The 12,751-nt window shown below is 44.4% G+C and overlaps 1 protein-coding gene across 1 annotated transcript in view; it reads left to right on the forward strand.

The window, feature by feature from the left end:
- The window catches only part of PCDH15 (protocadherin related 15), a 640,425-nt gene that overhangs the window by 275,174 nt on the left and 352,500 nt on the right, over positions 1-12,751 (forward strand). The gene's annotated exons all lie outside the window — the stretch shown is intronic.

The raw sequence follows: 12,751 nt of genomic DNA on the forward strand, positions 1-12,751 counted from the left end.
CCCAGCACTGCCTCACACCCAGACAAATCCAGGGGCGTGACCAGATGGGGATGGACTCACAGGAACAGGGACTGGCAAGTGGAGCAGTTGCAGCCTGGGTTCATCCCAGGTCTGGTCCTGCCTGTGGCTCCTCAGCAGCCAAGTTCCTCCAGCTCACCTCCCTGCCCAGCCCTGGGTGCACTCCCAGCAGCTCCTTAGGGCTTGCCTTGGCCCAGAATCTTTCCAGGGCTGTTGTTACCCCAAAATCTTTCCACAGAAACCTCTGATGGAGTCTGTTTGACTCCCCTCTTTCCTTCTACACTTCTGCAATAACAAGAATATTATTCTCCCCAGCAACCAGTGCCTCTGAATTTCCTTCAGAGCCTGGTGCAGAATTTTCTTTGTGGTGCTGGGAAGCTGGGGAAAATTGAGAACTTCACCCAGAGAGGTGGGAATTCCCCAACCCTGGCAGTGCCCATGGCCAGGTTGGGCACTGGGGCTTGGAGCAGCCTGGGACAGTGGAAGGTGTCCCTGCCCGTGGCAGGGGTGGCACTGGATGGGCTTTAAGGTCTCTTCCAACCCTGATCACGTTGGGATTCTGTGATTCTATGAAGAGAAGATGTTCAGGGAATTTTGGAATAGCAAAAGGCATTTCCTGCATTTGATTTTGCTTTCCAAGAGGAACAGTGCTCAGATGCACCCAGCACTGTTTGCTGCAGACAAATCGAGGGATGGGGATGGGAGAGACACGGACCAAGGCCCAGGACACCTTTTCTCCGTCCCTTGCTGGGTGATTTGGCAGCTGAGGCACAAAATACTCCTTCACTGGCATCTTTTTCCCTCCCCCTCTGAGTTTTGAAATCTTATGTTTAAGCAAAGAAATGGCAAAAAGAGGTTTTTAAGGAGAACCTTGAAAAATGAACAGGCGAAATTCAGAGCTCTGTGGTGGTTATCCCCCTTCCCATTTTATTTTGTGGCGCTGCTGAGAGTTTATAAACTCAGTGTGAATAAACAGGAGAGTCCCTGCAGGTGGATGAGCCAGGGGAGATGGGATTAGGGATAAAAGAGCTGAGCCAGCTCAATGTTCCCTGTCCCTTTTGCCACCTCCAGCTCTCCTGCAGAGTCCTGGCATTACAGCTATTTCCACTTCCATTTCTCCAGCAAAGTCAAAAGGAATTGAAACCTGAATATACCTGGGGATGAATCCTAAGGAGTCTTAAAGTATTCAGATTTTGCAGGATCTGAAAGAAGCTCAAGTGTCATTGGCTTAGTCTGCCATCAAATCAGAGTTCTGGGAAGTTTTCTTAGGATGAAGCTGGAAAAGCCATTGCTGTGAGGGGGGATCAAGGGCAGCAGCACCAGCAGGGGAGTCTGGCTGTTGGCTTCATGTTCATTGCTGGGTTTGGGCTGCTGGATGTGTTTAGCTGCTTTAATTACCAGGATAAACAAAGCCATGGAATAATGAACCCGTCCTTAGATGTTGATGAGGGAATAATCGCTGTCAGATTTTTCAGTGCAGTGGGGCAGTGACATTGGAAAGTGTCTGGAGCAGGGGAATGATTTTAAACCATGGAATTCTGGAATGGTTTGGGCAGGAAAGGATTTCAAAGCCCAATCCATGCACAGGGACACCTTCCACTGTCCCAGGCTGCTCCAAGCCCCAAAGTCCAACCTGGCCTTGGGCACTGCCAGGGATCCAGGGGCAGCCACAGCTGCTCTGGGCACCCTGTGCCAGGGCCTGCCCACCCTGCCAGGGAACAATTCCTGCCCAAGATCCCACCTAAATTTCCCCTCTTTCAGTTTGATCCCATTCCTCCTTGTCCTGTCCCTGCAGCTCCCTGGGATGATTAACAATTTCAAAAGTCAAAAACAATTTAAAAAGTTAAATAAGTTAATTTGCGCAGGAGCATGGAGGATTTGGCCAAAACAAAAGAAAAATAAAGGAGCTTGTAGTTCTGCAAACAAATAGATACATTCAGAACAGTCCTTGGAGTGAAACTGCTGCCTCCCTCAGCTTAATAAAGAACTCAGAAAGCTGTGACTGTGATTCTGTGCTGCACAATTCACTGGCAGGAGAATTTAATATGTATTCAGTCTATTCATTTTTGCACCTGTGAGCCACAAAGGTGTGTGGTTGTGACGGCTGTGGAAACACCTCTCCTTCTCTCCCCAGGAGAACATTTGTCTCAGTAATTATCACAAGGCAGGCAGGAGTTTTAGAGGGCAACGTTCAATTTATTTCTTTTTTCTTAGTTGCTTTTTTGCATTGTTTGCATTCCTTTAAAACAAGGGATGGTGAGGGGAACTGCTGAATGCAGCACAACTGGTTATGAGAGATGTAGTAAAAGATTTTGTACCTGTGGAATAATTTTCCAAATATTTTTCTGAGGGTTAGATGGGATATGGGCTGTATTTTAACAAATTAAGCAACCTTATCTCTCCCAGTCCTCCCTACTCTAAAAGCCTGGCTATTTTATTCCAACCAGTGGAAGTTATGTGGGAAAATGAAAAAAGAAAAGAAAAGAAAAGAAAAGAAAAGAAAAGAAAAGAAAAGAAAAGAAAAGAAAAGAAAAGAAAAGAAAAGAAAAGAAAAGAAAAGAAAAGAAAAGAAAAGAAAAGAAAAGAAAAGAAAAGAAAAGAAAAGAAAAGAAAAGAAAAGAAAAGAAAAGAAAAGAAAAGAAAAGAAAAGAAAAGAAAAGAAAAGAAAAGAAAAGAAAAGAAAAGAAAAGAAAAGAAAAGAAAAGAAAAGTTTCTCTTTTAGGTGTAAACATGGGGATTCCTCCCTAATCTCAGCTTTGAAATTGCATTGTGGTGCCAGGAACCTTTCACAGTCAAATAACACTTCACTGCTTCATTTTCCATTGTCTGCCTCTTGCTGAGACCAAAATTTGGGCCTGCACCAAGTAAGGTTCTTATTCTGGAGCTCAGTATGAATGAAAGAAGTGCCAAGAGTCAGAGCTACCAAACCCTTCCACTAAGAAAACCTCTAAGTGCTTTCTTTAATATTTAATTTGATAAATAAAACCCAAGGGTTACCCACTCTCATGCTCAATGCAGCTCCAGTGTTGCTCACAAACTCTTTTCTTTTGGTAAATAAGTCACTGCTGCTGATATTAGTTAATCTTGCCCCTATAAAGTTGGGTATTTTTTGGGGTTTTTTTTTAGTTATGAAACAAGACATCAAAGAGGCACGAATCAGAGTTTTCCTTCCTCAGAGAATAAATACCAAATTTCTCTTTGAAGTGGAATCAAAGCCAGGGAGTCTGCAGCTGATTTGAGAGCCAAGACAGGTATCCTGTGAGAGAGGCAAATCCCAGGTTTGGTGGTGACAGAGACATCTTTTTTTAAACACTTGTGTTTCTTGCGATTTTCCCCTGACTTAAGGCAGTTTTAGTCACCAAGAGTCTGCAGCTCCTGGATTTCTGTGTTTACATTGCAAAGGAAATGCAAGCAGAGCAAGGAAAGATTGGATCTGTTCTACCACATCGTCTTTAAGACCCAAAGGAAAAAATAATGTAAATAATCAAACCCAAGCCTTCTAAAAATACCCTGAGAAGTGTTTGAGCCACCCAAGAGCTTCCCCAGGGATTTGAAGGGAAAGGAAGTGTCAGGAAAATCTGTTTTATTTGACTGCTTGGGGCACAGGCAGCTTGGTGCTGGTTTGGTGAATGGAACTGATCATCAATGAGTGATCAAAAATATTGTGACTCATCTGCATATAATTCTGAACACTGAAAAAATAGATTCACATTTCCTTGAGGGCTTCCCAAATCTTTACCTCAGCAATGTTATTTCATATACTCACAAAGTCTCAGGATGGTTTGGGTTGGGAGGGACCTTAAATTCCATCCCATCCCACCCCTGCCATGGGCAGGGACACCTCCCACTGTCCCAGGCTGCTCCAAGCCCCAAAGTCCAGCCTGGCCTTGGGCACTGCCAGGGATCCAGGGGCAGCCACAGCTGCTCTGGGCACCCTGTGCCAGGGCCTGCCCACCCTGCCAGGGAACAATTCCTGCCCAATATCTTGCCTAAATTTCTGCCCTTTCAGTTTGAAGCCATTCCTTCTTGTCCTGTCCCTCCAGCTCCTGATGAAAAGTTCCTCTCTGGCTTCCCCACTTTGAATACTGGCAGGATTTCTTTCAGGTACTGGAAGGAAATTCAATCCCAAACTCTCCAGATGCAAAAGAGAAAGATAAACTGCGTTTTTTTTCCTGTTAAGCTGTCATCCTTGAAACTGCATGCCTTCCTGCTGCCTCATTGTCCTGGTTAGGTTTATATTTCTTAGTGTTTTGGTGGGTTTTATGCTTCAGTTTTTCCCTCACGTTCCCAAGTCCTTCCTGCTTTTAGCCCTAATTTTGGCTGTCAGTTGTTGAATGAAGATAAAGATCTAGATGCAGGTTTTCTTGGATAATTCCAGTAATTTTTTGGCTTGTTATGGCCATATTTTGCCTTTCTTAGTGTTAAGAGTCATTGTCAGCTCTTCTCTGTGTCTTTCAAAACGCAGAGATTTGATAAAACCCTTTCAGAAGTGGGATGCAGGCAGCAGCGCTGTGGGGGATGCAGCTTCCCCTCACCTCTCACTTCCCCTGAGTCCCTGACCTGTGACTGCAGGAATTACTGTGAGCTGTGGCAAAAGATGGGTGGATTTATGGCAGCAGAGCAAGTCAAGGTAATCAGGAGCACCCCACAACCTTTATTTCCCCCCCAAGTGTGAGTCTGCCTCCCCTCAACTCCACAGTGGGATCAGGAAGCCTGACAAGCACAGCTTTGAACCCCACAGCTCTTTCCCCTGAGATTTTTCACAGCTTCCACATCCATCTTTGGACTGTGCCTCCCCCCAGAATGCAAATAATGATCCTGCTGAGGTTTATTTTTTAGGTGTTTGGGCTATCAGATGGAAGGGTCATTTCTGGAATTCAGGATTTTATAGCAATGCCACAGTGACGTTCAGACTAGGATGCACTTCTGTACTCTGCTTCTGGGAAGATCCTTAATGGCCAAATGCTGATGGATAAAAGAGGGACTGATTTTTACTTTGTGAGTAGAAACTCTCATTTATTCAATGTTAAACTTCTGCTATTTGACAATGACAAAATAAAAAAAAAAAGAGCACAAGAAAGGTTTTGGAGTCCATAAATGGGGGAGAGGCTCCTTTTTGTCACACACACTCCCAATTTACCCCTGCTGCTGGGAGTGGGAGCAAAAAGTCCCTGCACTGCCGATCCCTTGGAAGAGTGTGGAATAGTGCAAATGATGCCTTCAGTTTCATCTTTCATGTTTCTCAGACTCTGTGCTGCCCAGGGGTGCAGCTCTGAGCTCACAGTCAGGGTCACCCAGCTCTTCACAGAGCAGGGACACAAAACAAATCCTTTTCCTGCTGAGGACCAGGGACAACTTTCAGGCCCAACAGCACAAACAAGGGTGGCTGGAGGGAGGAACAAGAGGGATGAGACCTCACAGCCTGGAGCTGTAATTGGACAATTAAACCCCAATATGCAAATGAACCAAAACTTATAAAAATGTGAGACCTCATGACCAGTCAGCCACTTTGTGACCATTTTGGGTCCACCTTGGGTGTAGCCCTGGCCAGGCCCTGTCCTGCCCAAGGTGACCTTCCAATAAAGATCTACTTTATTCTCCAGTCTCTGCTCCAGATCAGCCTTCCCATGGCATCACATATTCCAAAGGACTGTTCCAGACAGCTTGTGACCTGGAATTGGCTTTACAAATGTATTCCTGTCCCCAAGCTTTCTCCTTGGAAGTGGATGCCTTGATAAGGCTGTAGCAAATCACAGAATCATCAGATTGGGAGAGAGCTCCAGGATCAGTGAATCCAGCCATTTCCCCAGCATCATCATACACCTGCAGATGCCTCCTGAACACTTCCAGAGAGGGTGACCCCACCACCTCCCCAGGAAACTTATTTCAATGTCTGGTTATTCTTCCAGGAAAAAAAAATTCTAATATCCAATCAGAACCTCCCCTAGCTAAACATTGAGCACTGAAATAACAGCAAGGGTTACATTTGTTCCAGGGCTGCTTAGGGAGGTTAATTTCTATTTTAAGGGAGAGAGACACAGTTTTAAAGCACTTTTTCTGTCTTATTTAAGTGCTATTTTATTTATTTGGAGTGAGATTTAAGTTTCTTTTCCAACCAATTGATTTCTGATGTACCAATATTAATTTTGGAGGAAGACAAAAATACGAATGAGGCACAGGCAGATGTCCCGACAAATGGGGAAAGTGTAGCAGGGAAAACAGGAAACAGAGGAAGGAAAAAATACATTTTGAAGCAGTTAATTAAAATCTGGCTCCAAGGCAGGAGCAGGGTGATGGACCACAACGATCAGCAGAGCAGATCCAGCCTATGAATATTCATTCTGAGAGCTCACTCCTGCTGATCTCTTGGCTCCAGAGAAGGTCAGGCCCTCCCTGCTCTTCTCAAGGAAATTGAGAAAACAGGTGTGGGCAAAGGAGCTGGAGCAGGATTTGGGATGGAAAACATTTTGTGTTGAAAGTGGCTGAACTCCTTGACCAAGAACTGGCAGATGCTCCAGGGGTGATGGGATGCAGCCTGGCACAGGATACACAGAGTGTCCAGTGGCAGGATTGGAATGAAGCTGCCTTTTAGCTGTGCTTTAATTAACAAAACAGAACAAAGTTAGGCGTGAACAGGAGTGGTTTGGACTTACAAGAACCTTGGGAAGCAATGCAAAGTGCAGGTCAAACAGTGAAGCACTGCCACCCTGAAATAACCTGAGCATTAAGATGGGTATTTTATAAAAAAAGATGGCTAAATGTCCTTTGAAAGTCAAGAAAGTAAAATTTAAAATGGGAGCCAGTGGAAACAGCACAGATTTGAAGTGGAAAGTGCAGTGTCAGCCAGAGGTGCACATGGGAGGGTCACTCCAAGGGGTTCCTTGGGGACCTGCTGAAGGTGGAGGGATGGGGCAGCAAAGATGGTCAGAGCGGTGGAAGGGCTTACAGGGAGGGACAGCAGAGGCTGGACGAGCCAAAAATGAACTCTGTGTGACAGAAAATACTAAAATCCTGAATACAGGAGGAGAGGAGAGGAGAGGAGAGGAGAGGAGAGGAGAGGAGAGGAGAGGAGAGGAGAGGAGAGGAGAGGAGAGGAGAGGAGAGGAGAGGAGAGGAGAGGAGAGGAGAGGAGAGGAGAGGAGAGGAGAGGAGAGGAGAGGAGAGGAGAGGAGAGGAGAGGAGAGGAGAGGAGAGGAGAGGAGAGGAGAGGAGAGGAGAGGAGAGGAGAGGAGAGGAGAGGAGAGGAGAGGAGAGGAGAGGAGAGGAGAGGAGAGGAGAGGAGAGGAGAGGAGAGGAGAGGAGAGGAGAGGAGAGGAGAGGAGAGGAGAGGAGAGGAGAGGAGAGGAGAGGAGAGGAGAGGAGAGGAGAGGAGAGGAGAGGAGAGGAGAGGAGAGGAGAGGTCATCCCTTCCATGTGTGTGTGGTTACTTTGCAGAGCTCCTTGCCTTGAAAGGTTTCATCCAGACTGGACTTCAGAAAGTGTCTGGAAATCCATCATGGGCCAGTAACCACAAGAACATGTCCTCATCTTCTGGAAGTCTTCTTAGCAAGTTGCTGGAGATTATTCCCAGCAGGAAGCACTGTCTGCCTCCCTGTTCTTTTCCAGGGCAGACACAGCATGGCTTGGCAGAGCTCTCCTCTGAGGGCTGTGCTCATGTTTTAATAGAACAATTGATGCAGGTAATTGTAGCATTGACACGTTCTGAAGCCTCACCAAGCATCCTCCAGCTACAGCTGAACTTTCTCTTTTGTGTTGAACACATTGTCAGCAGCAGAATCGGCAAGATGATTGAAATTTGAAAAATGAGGGGATTTCTTCAGTATAAGGTTAGGATTAAAGCAGGGAATTACTCAACTCAGTAATGCAAAGCTTGATGCCTGTACAGGTGGGATGCTGTGGAAAGCTGTGGCAGTGATTAGGAATTCATTTGGGGAAGAATCAAGGACTGAAACATTGCAAAGCAGTGCAAGATAAAAAGTAATGAAATGATGAAGGACTTATTTGGATTAAACTGGGACATATTTAGTGGTGGTAGAACACCATCTCACCAGGGGTGCCTCTGCCTGAAAGGTGTGATACCATGTCTGGTTTCAAAGTAGCAGAAGTTTCCTGTTGATTTTTAATTACCAGAGCTGCAAATAGGAAATGTTAGTTGAGAGCACATTTAAAACACATGGATGAGCTGAGCTCTCAGGATGTTTCCAATGGTCTATGTAGGAAGACTTAATCCTCACAAATCTAGTAGTGTGCAAGAGAATGCTCCAGAATTTAAAGAAAGGCCAGGTAGGACAACAACTGAATAACTTCTTGTGCAGGGATAAAAGTGACCCCACCTTCAAGCTGCATCCTGCAGGACAAAGCAATAAGTGATGGAACATTATCCTGGCAGCACCAGACATTCTGAAAGGCCACATTTTGATGTTGTGTTTCAAAACAATGTCACCATGCAGCACAGCACCAACACCCCCAGTCAACTTTCAGGGAGCCTTCAGCTTCTAAAAATGGAAAATGCTCAGCCCCAGCTGCCTGAGAGCTTTCTAAGGCTCCTTGAGGTGAGGCTGTTGGAAATAAGTTTTAAATTCTTTTTAAAGTACCTTTAGTCAGGGGTGTTTTTTTGCCTTTGCCAAAGGGGAAGGAGAATTGAAGCTTCTCTTCAAATGGCTCAAAGAGTTTGACTTTCTCTGGGTGATGCCTGCTAGGACTCAATCCACAAAAAGAAGATTCCCAGACTCCATGAGTTTAACATCTCCAGGTTGGGAGTAGCAAGAAGATACAGAGGAGATAAATGGACATAGACTGCACCCTCTGGTCTGGGAAAAGATTGATAAGGGAAGCAAAAATTTAGGCTCAAATTAGCATCGAAGGCAAAGGGAATCGATAGCCAATAGGAGATTGAAAGCTAAGAATTGTGCAATGTAGAACCAATGAATGAGAATTTCTTTGGCTTTTTTATGTATAAATATGGGAAAAGCCTGGTGAAAAATGAGGTATGATGGAATAATTTCTACTGGACACCCTGGCTGTGTGTGGATGAGATCGTTTCCACGGCACATCCTGGCCAGAATTAAGTAATGCCTGATTCTCTAAATGGATGGCGCAGAGAGTTCCTCTTATTCCTGCAGTTTTGGTGACAGGGTCAAACAGGAAAGAAGCTGCTGGACTGATGAGAATTAGTTGCCTGCACTTGACATGTGGAGGTGACAGGGACTGGGTTAAGACGAGGAGCAGAGGCTCTGCTGATGTGTTTTGGGCATGAAAACCAATTAGCAGCGTGGGTGAGGAGATGAGCTGGAGTCAGGGTGTGAAGGAAATACAGATAATCAGCTTGGGAGAAGGATCTTCACGTGTCACGCTCCAGTCTGCAGGAGATGGGGATTAATGTGCTGCTCAGGTGGTGATTTGTGCTGCTTGACTCCTTAAGGACACATCTTTATGGAATTTTCTGTGCCTGTCATTTCTCACCTGCCTGGGCCACACTTCTGAACTCTGGCTCTTCCAGCACTCTGTTATTAAGAAACACCTCTGGTTGCCCTCGGGGCTGTAGATGAGGATATGATGAGCAGCCTAATTAGGAAGATTCACTTTTTGTTAGCTCTATCACTGAACTGGTGCACCATTCTGCCCCCCCCATGTTTTTTTCATGTACTCTGGAAAGTCTTTCATTGGGATACTTGGGTAGAGACCAACTGGCAGAGAACAGGACAAATCTAAGCATCAAAATACTCCACCACTTAATTAGTGGAGAGCACTTAATTAGTCCTAAAGACTAGCAAACAGAATAAAGATAGCAAAATATATATTTAAAAAAAGGCTTTTGCCACTTTGTGCAGAGCAGCAAAACATTATTTTCTTCAAATATCCAGTATTACAGGAGTATTCCTTGTTGGTTTTGAATAATTTTACCTTTATGTCTCCAAGAGAACTATTCAGCTTTTTATGGGACCTTAATTCATAAGCACAATGAAAAAAAACTTGCTGATTAGTAGCAAAATGTATCCTGGAGCTATTTTTTTTTTTTTAGCTAAATGTTAGACTTTCTTACAAAAAGTAGTGTAATCTTGATTGAAATTTGAGATACCACTGCTAAGAATGTTTAAATATGCACAGGACTTCTCACTCCTCTGTCCAGGGCTTCCCACACCTTCCATTGCTTTGGCAACTTTTCCTGGCCAAATTTGAGTTTCAGCTGATAGCAACAGTGGCTGTATCCTTGGCAGAGCTGTTGAGTAGGATTTATAGAGAGCAAGGCACTACTTGGCAGAATGAAAAAGGGAAAATAAAAGGCAGATTTTGGGGAGAGGATGGCCCCGCTCAGGAGCTGTGTCAGTGACATCCATTCCAAACAATAAAAGCAGAATTTTCAGGAGAAATGTCTGTATCAACAGCTACAAAACTATTTCTTATTACTTTGTCCTGGACTTTTTGTGGGCTTAGAGATATTGCAGAGACGGAATTCTTTGCCTTTGCACATTTCGAGTATTTTAATTATTTCTGAAGATTTATTTAATGATGCTGAGATTTGGCTCCTGTGGATGGTGCTAATCATTTTGAATAAGGTACAAGATGGTTCTATTTTTCAATATTGTATTGGACTAATTAATGCTTCATTTAAATTCTCAGGCAATGAAGCCCTGATATTATTTTAGCTATTTCCCTTAATTGCCTTGGTATTGCAATTTGACTGTAATTTTATAATTAAAAAAAAAAACCTGTAAAACCTCTGTATCTCAAAAGTTTGTTAATGTTAATTTTGCTTTATGAAAACAGTTGAACGTGGAGTTTTATAAGTTGCTGCTTTCAGTCATGGAGATCCTTTTATCAGTTTGGGGGTGGAAATGAAGAATTTCGGCTGGGTGAGACAGCAAAACATCTTTGCTCAGTGAGTTTGTGCTCATCAGCAGCTATAAGGGGTTGTAGGCTGCCAATTTCAGTAGGAATTTGGAAATGTCCTGTAATTTTACCTGGTACCCAATTTCTGTGGATAAATAGAAATGAGAACACGCTGGAAGTGGGAGATCCCAAGAACAAGAGGATTCTCTATGTAAAACGTGCCCCTTGGCTGAGATTTTAGTCTTGGTTGCTTCAATTTGGTTGTGTAAATCTCAGGCACTGCCAGCAGGGTGAAGAATCCATGTTTATTTCTTATTTGTGCTCATACATTGTCCATCAAAAAACAGGAATTAATTTCTAAGGGAAAACATTCTGTAAAGGCACAAAGTTTTCTTACACTCCGGAATTTCATGAGCTCCTGACCTAAATGCAAGGTTTTTTGGGTTTCTGAGATGTTCTGGAATACAAACCTCAGACTGGACAGTATGAACGTGGAAAGGGTTTCCCATTAAAGTCCCCTAAAAACAGGAATGCAGGTTTCCTTCCTGGCTGTCAGGCATTGGAAGGGTCCACCCAGGAAGTGGTGGAGTCCCCATCCCTGGAAATGTTCAAAATCCCTACGGATGTTTCACTTGGGGACATGGGTTAGTGGTGAGTACAGTGGTGCTGGCTGACAGCTGGACTTGTTGATCTTCGATGGCTTTTCCCACCCTAATCTTTATGGGATTCCATGAACTTTACTAAAGGAAACAATTTTTGTTATTGAGAGTTACGAACCACTCTCAGTTTGAATACTTGCAGATGGCAGGGATACAGTTTGTCCCATGGGATGTTCTGGACATGCCAAGCATCAAAAGAGAGATGAGAGAATCCAGAAGGAATCTTCCCTGGCTGGAAGCAGGGAACGGATGGTTGCTAGAAATACGAGAGGGCTGTGGAAAGCTGAGGCTGTGTCCAAGAGAAGAAAATGAAAAAGAACAAAATGTGGAATATTAAACGGTAAGGTGCCAGGAGAGGGCTGGGAGAACAATTTGAGCAGGGCAGGAGAACTGAGAAATTCTTTCACAAGCACACCAGGTGCAAAACTCTGGCAGATGAGTAACGGAGACACAAAAGGAACAGCCAGAGGAAATAAGGCCGGAATAGCAAAGAAGGATGAATATTTTGCACCTGTATCACCATGGAGAAGTTGGAAGAGGATGCCAAGCTCCTGTTTGGAAGGTGAGTCCTTCCTTATAGCCACACCGTGCTTCCTTGGAGCTGGCACCAATTCTGAGGACAAGGAAATGCGGCTGCCTCTCCAAAAGCCCTGGCTGGGGACGCTGACCAAAGGCTCCTGTGGAAATTGAGCTGCCGTGGGATGAAAGGTGAGGTGTCCCCATGGGGAGATGATGGATAAAGGAGAGGAATTTGGCAGCTGCTGCCTTTATCAAACACCTTCTGGGAAATCAGCCCAATCCCCCTGTCTAAGTGGCTGTGTATCGTTAATGGCTCTGCTGAGCAGCACAGTTTGCTGCTCTTCACCTTCCAACTGCCTTGGAGCTGAATCCATGGGATTCTGCTTTCCAGCTAAGGCTCACTCGGAATTCTCTCTCCTTTGCACACTGAGCAATGAGTTCCCTGCAAGCCCTTTGTAAATCCAGCAGCACTGGGGGGTTTTACTGCTCACACAGATGACACAAATTTAGCACTGCACAACCTGCTTGCCAATTGTGCTTCTTATGATTGTCATTTAGTCTTAAATACTTGTGCAAAATGGGGAAAAATGTGTGATCTGTTGCATTTAAGGAGAAAAAGCAGATTTTTATTTATTTATTTATTTACTTGCAGTGTAGTTTTCTTTGGAATCCTGGGAAGCATTTTGAAAAGTGGAGTGATGGGTAGTGTAGCACAGCTGATATTT

Source organism: Prinia subflava, chromosome 9, assembly GCF_021018805.1.
Source record: "Prinia subflava isolate CZ2003 ecotype Zambia chromosome 9, Cam_Psub_1.2, whole genome shotgun sequence".
Taxonomy (NCBI): Eukaryota; Metazoa; Chordata; class Aves; order Passeriformes; family Cisticolidae; genus Prinia; species Prinia subflava.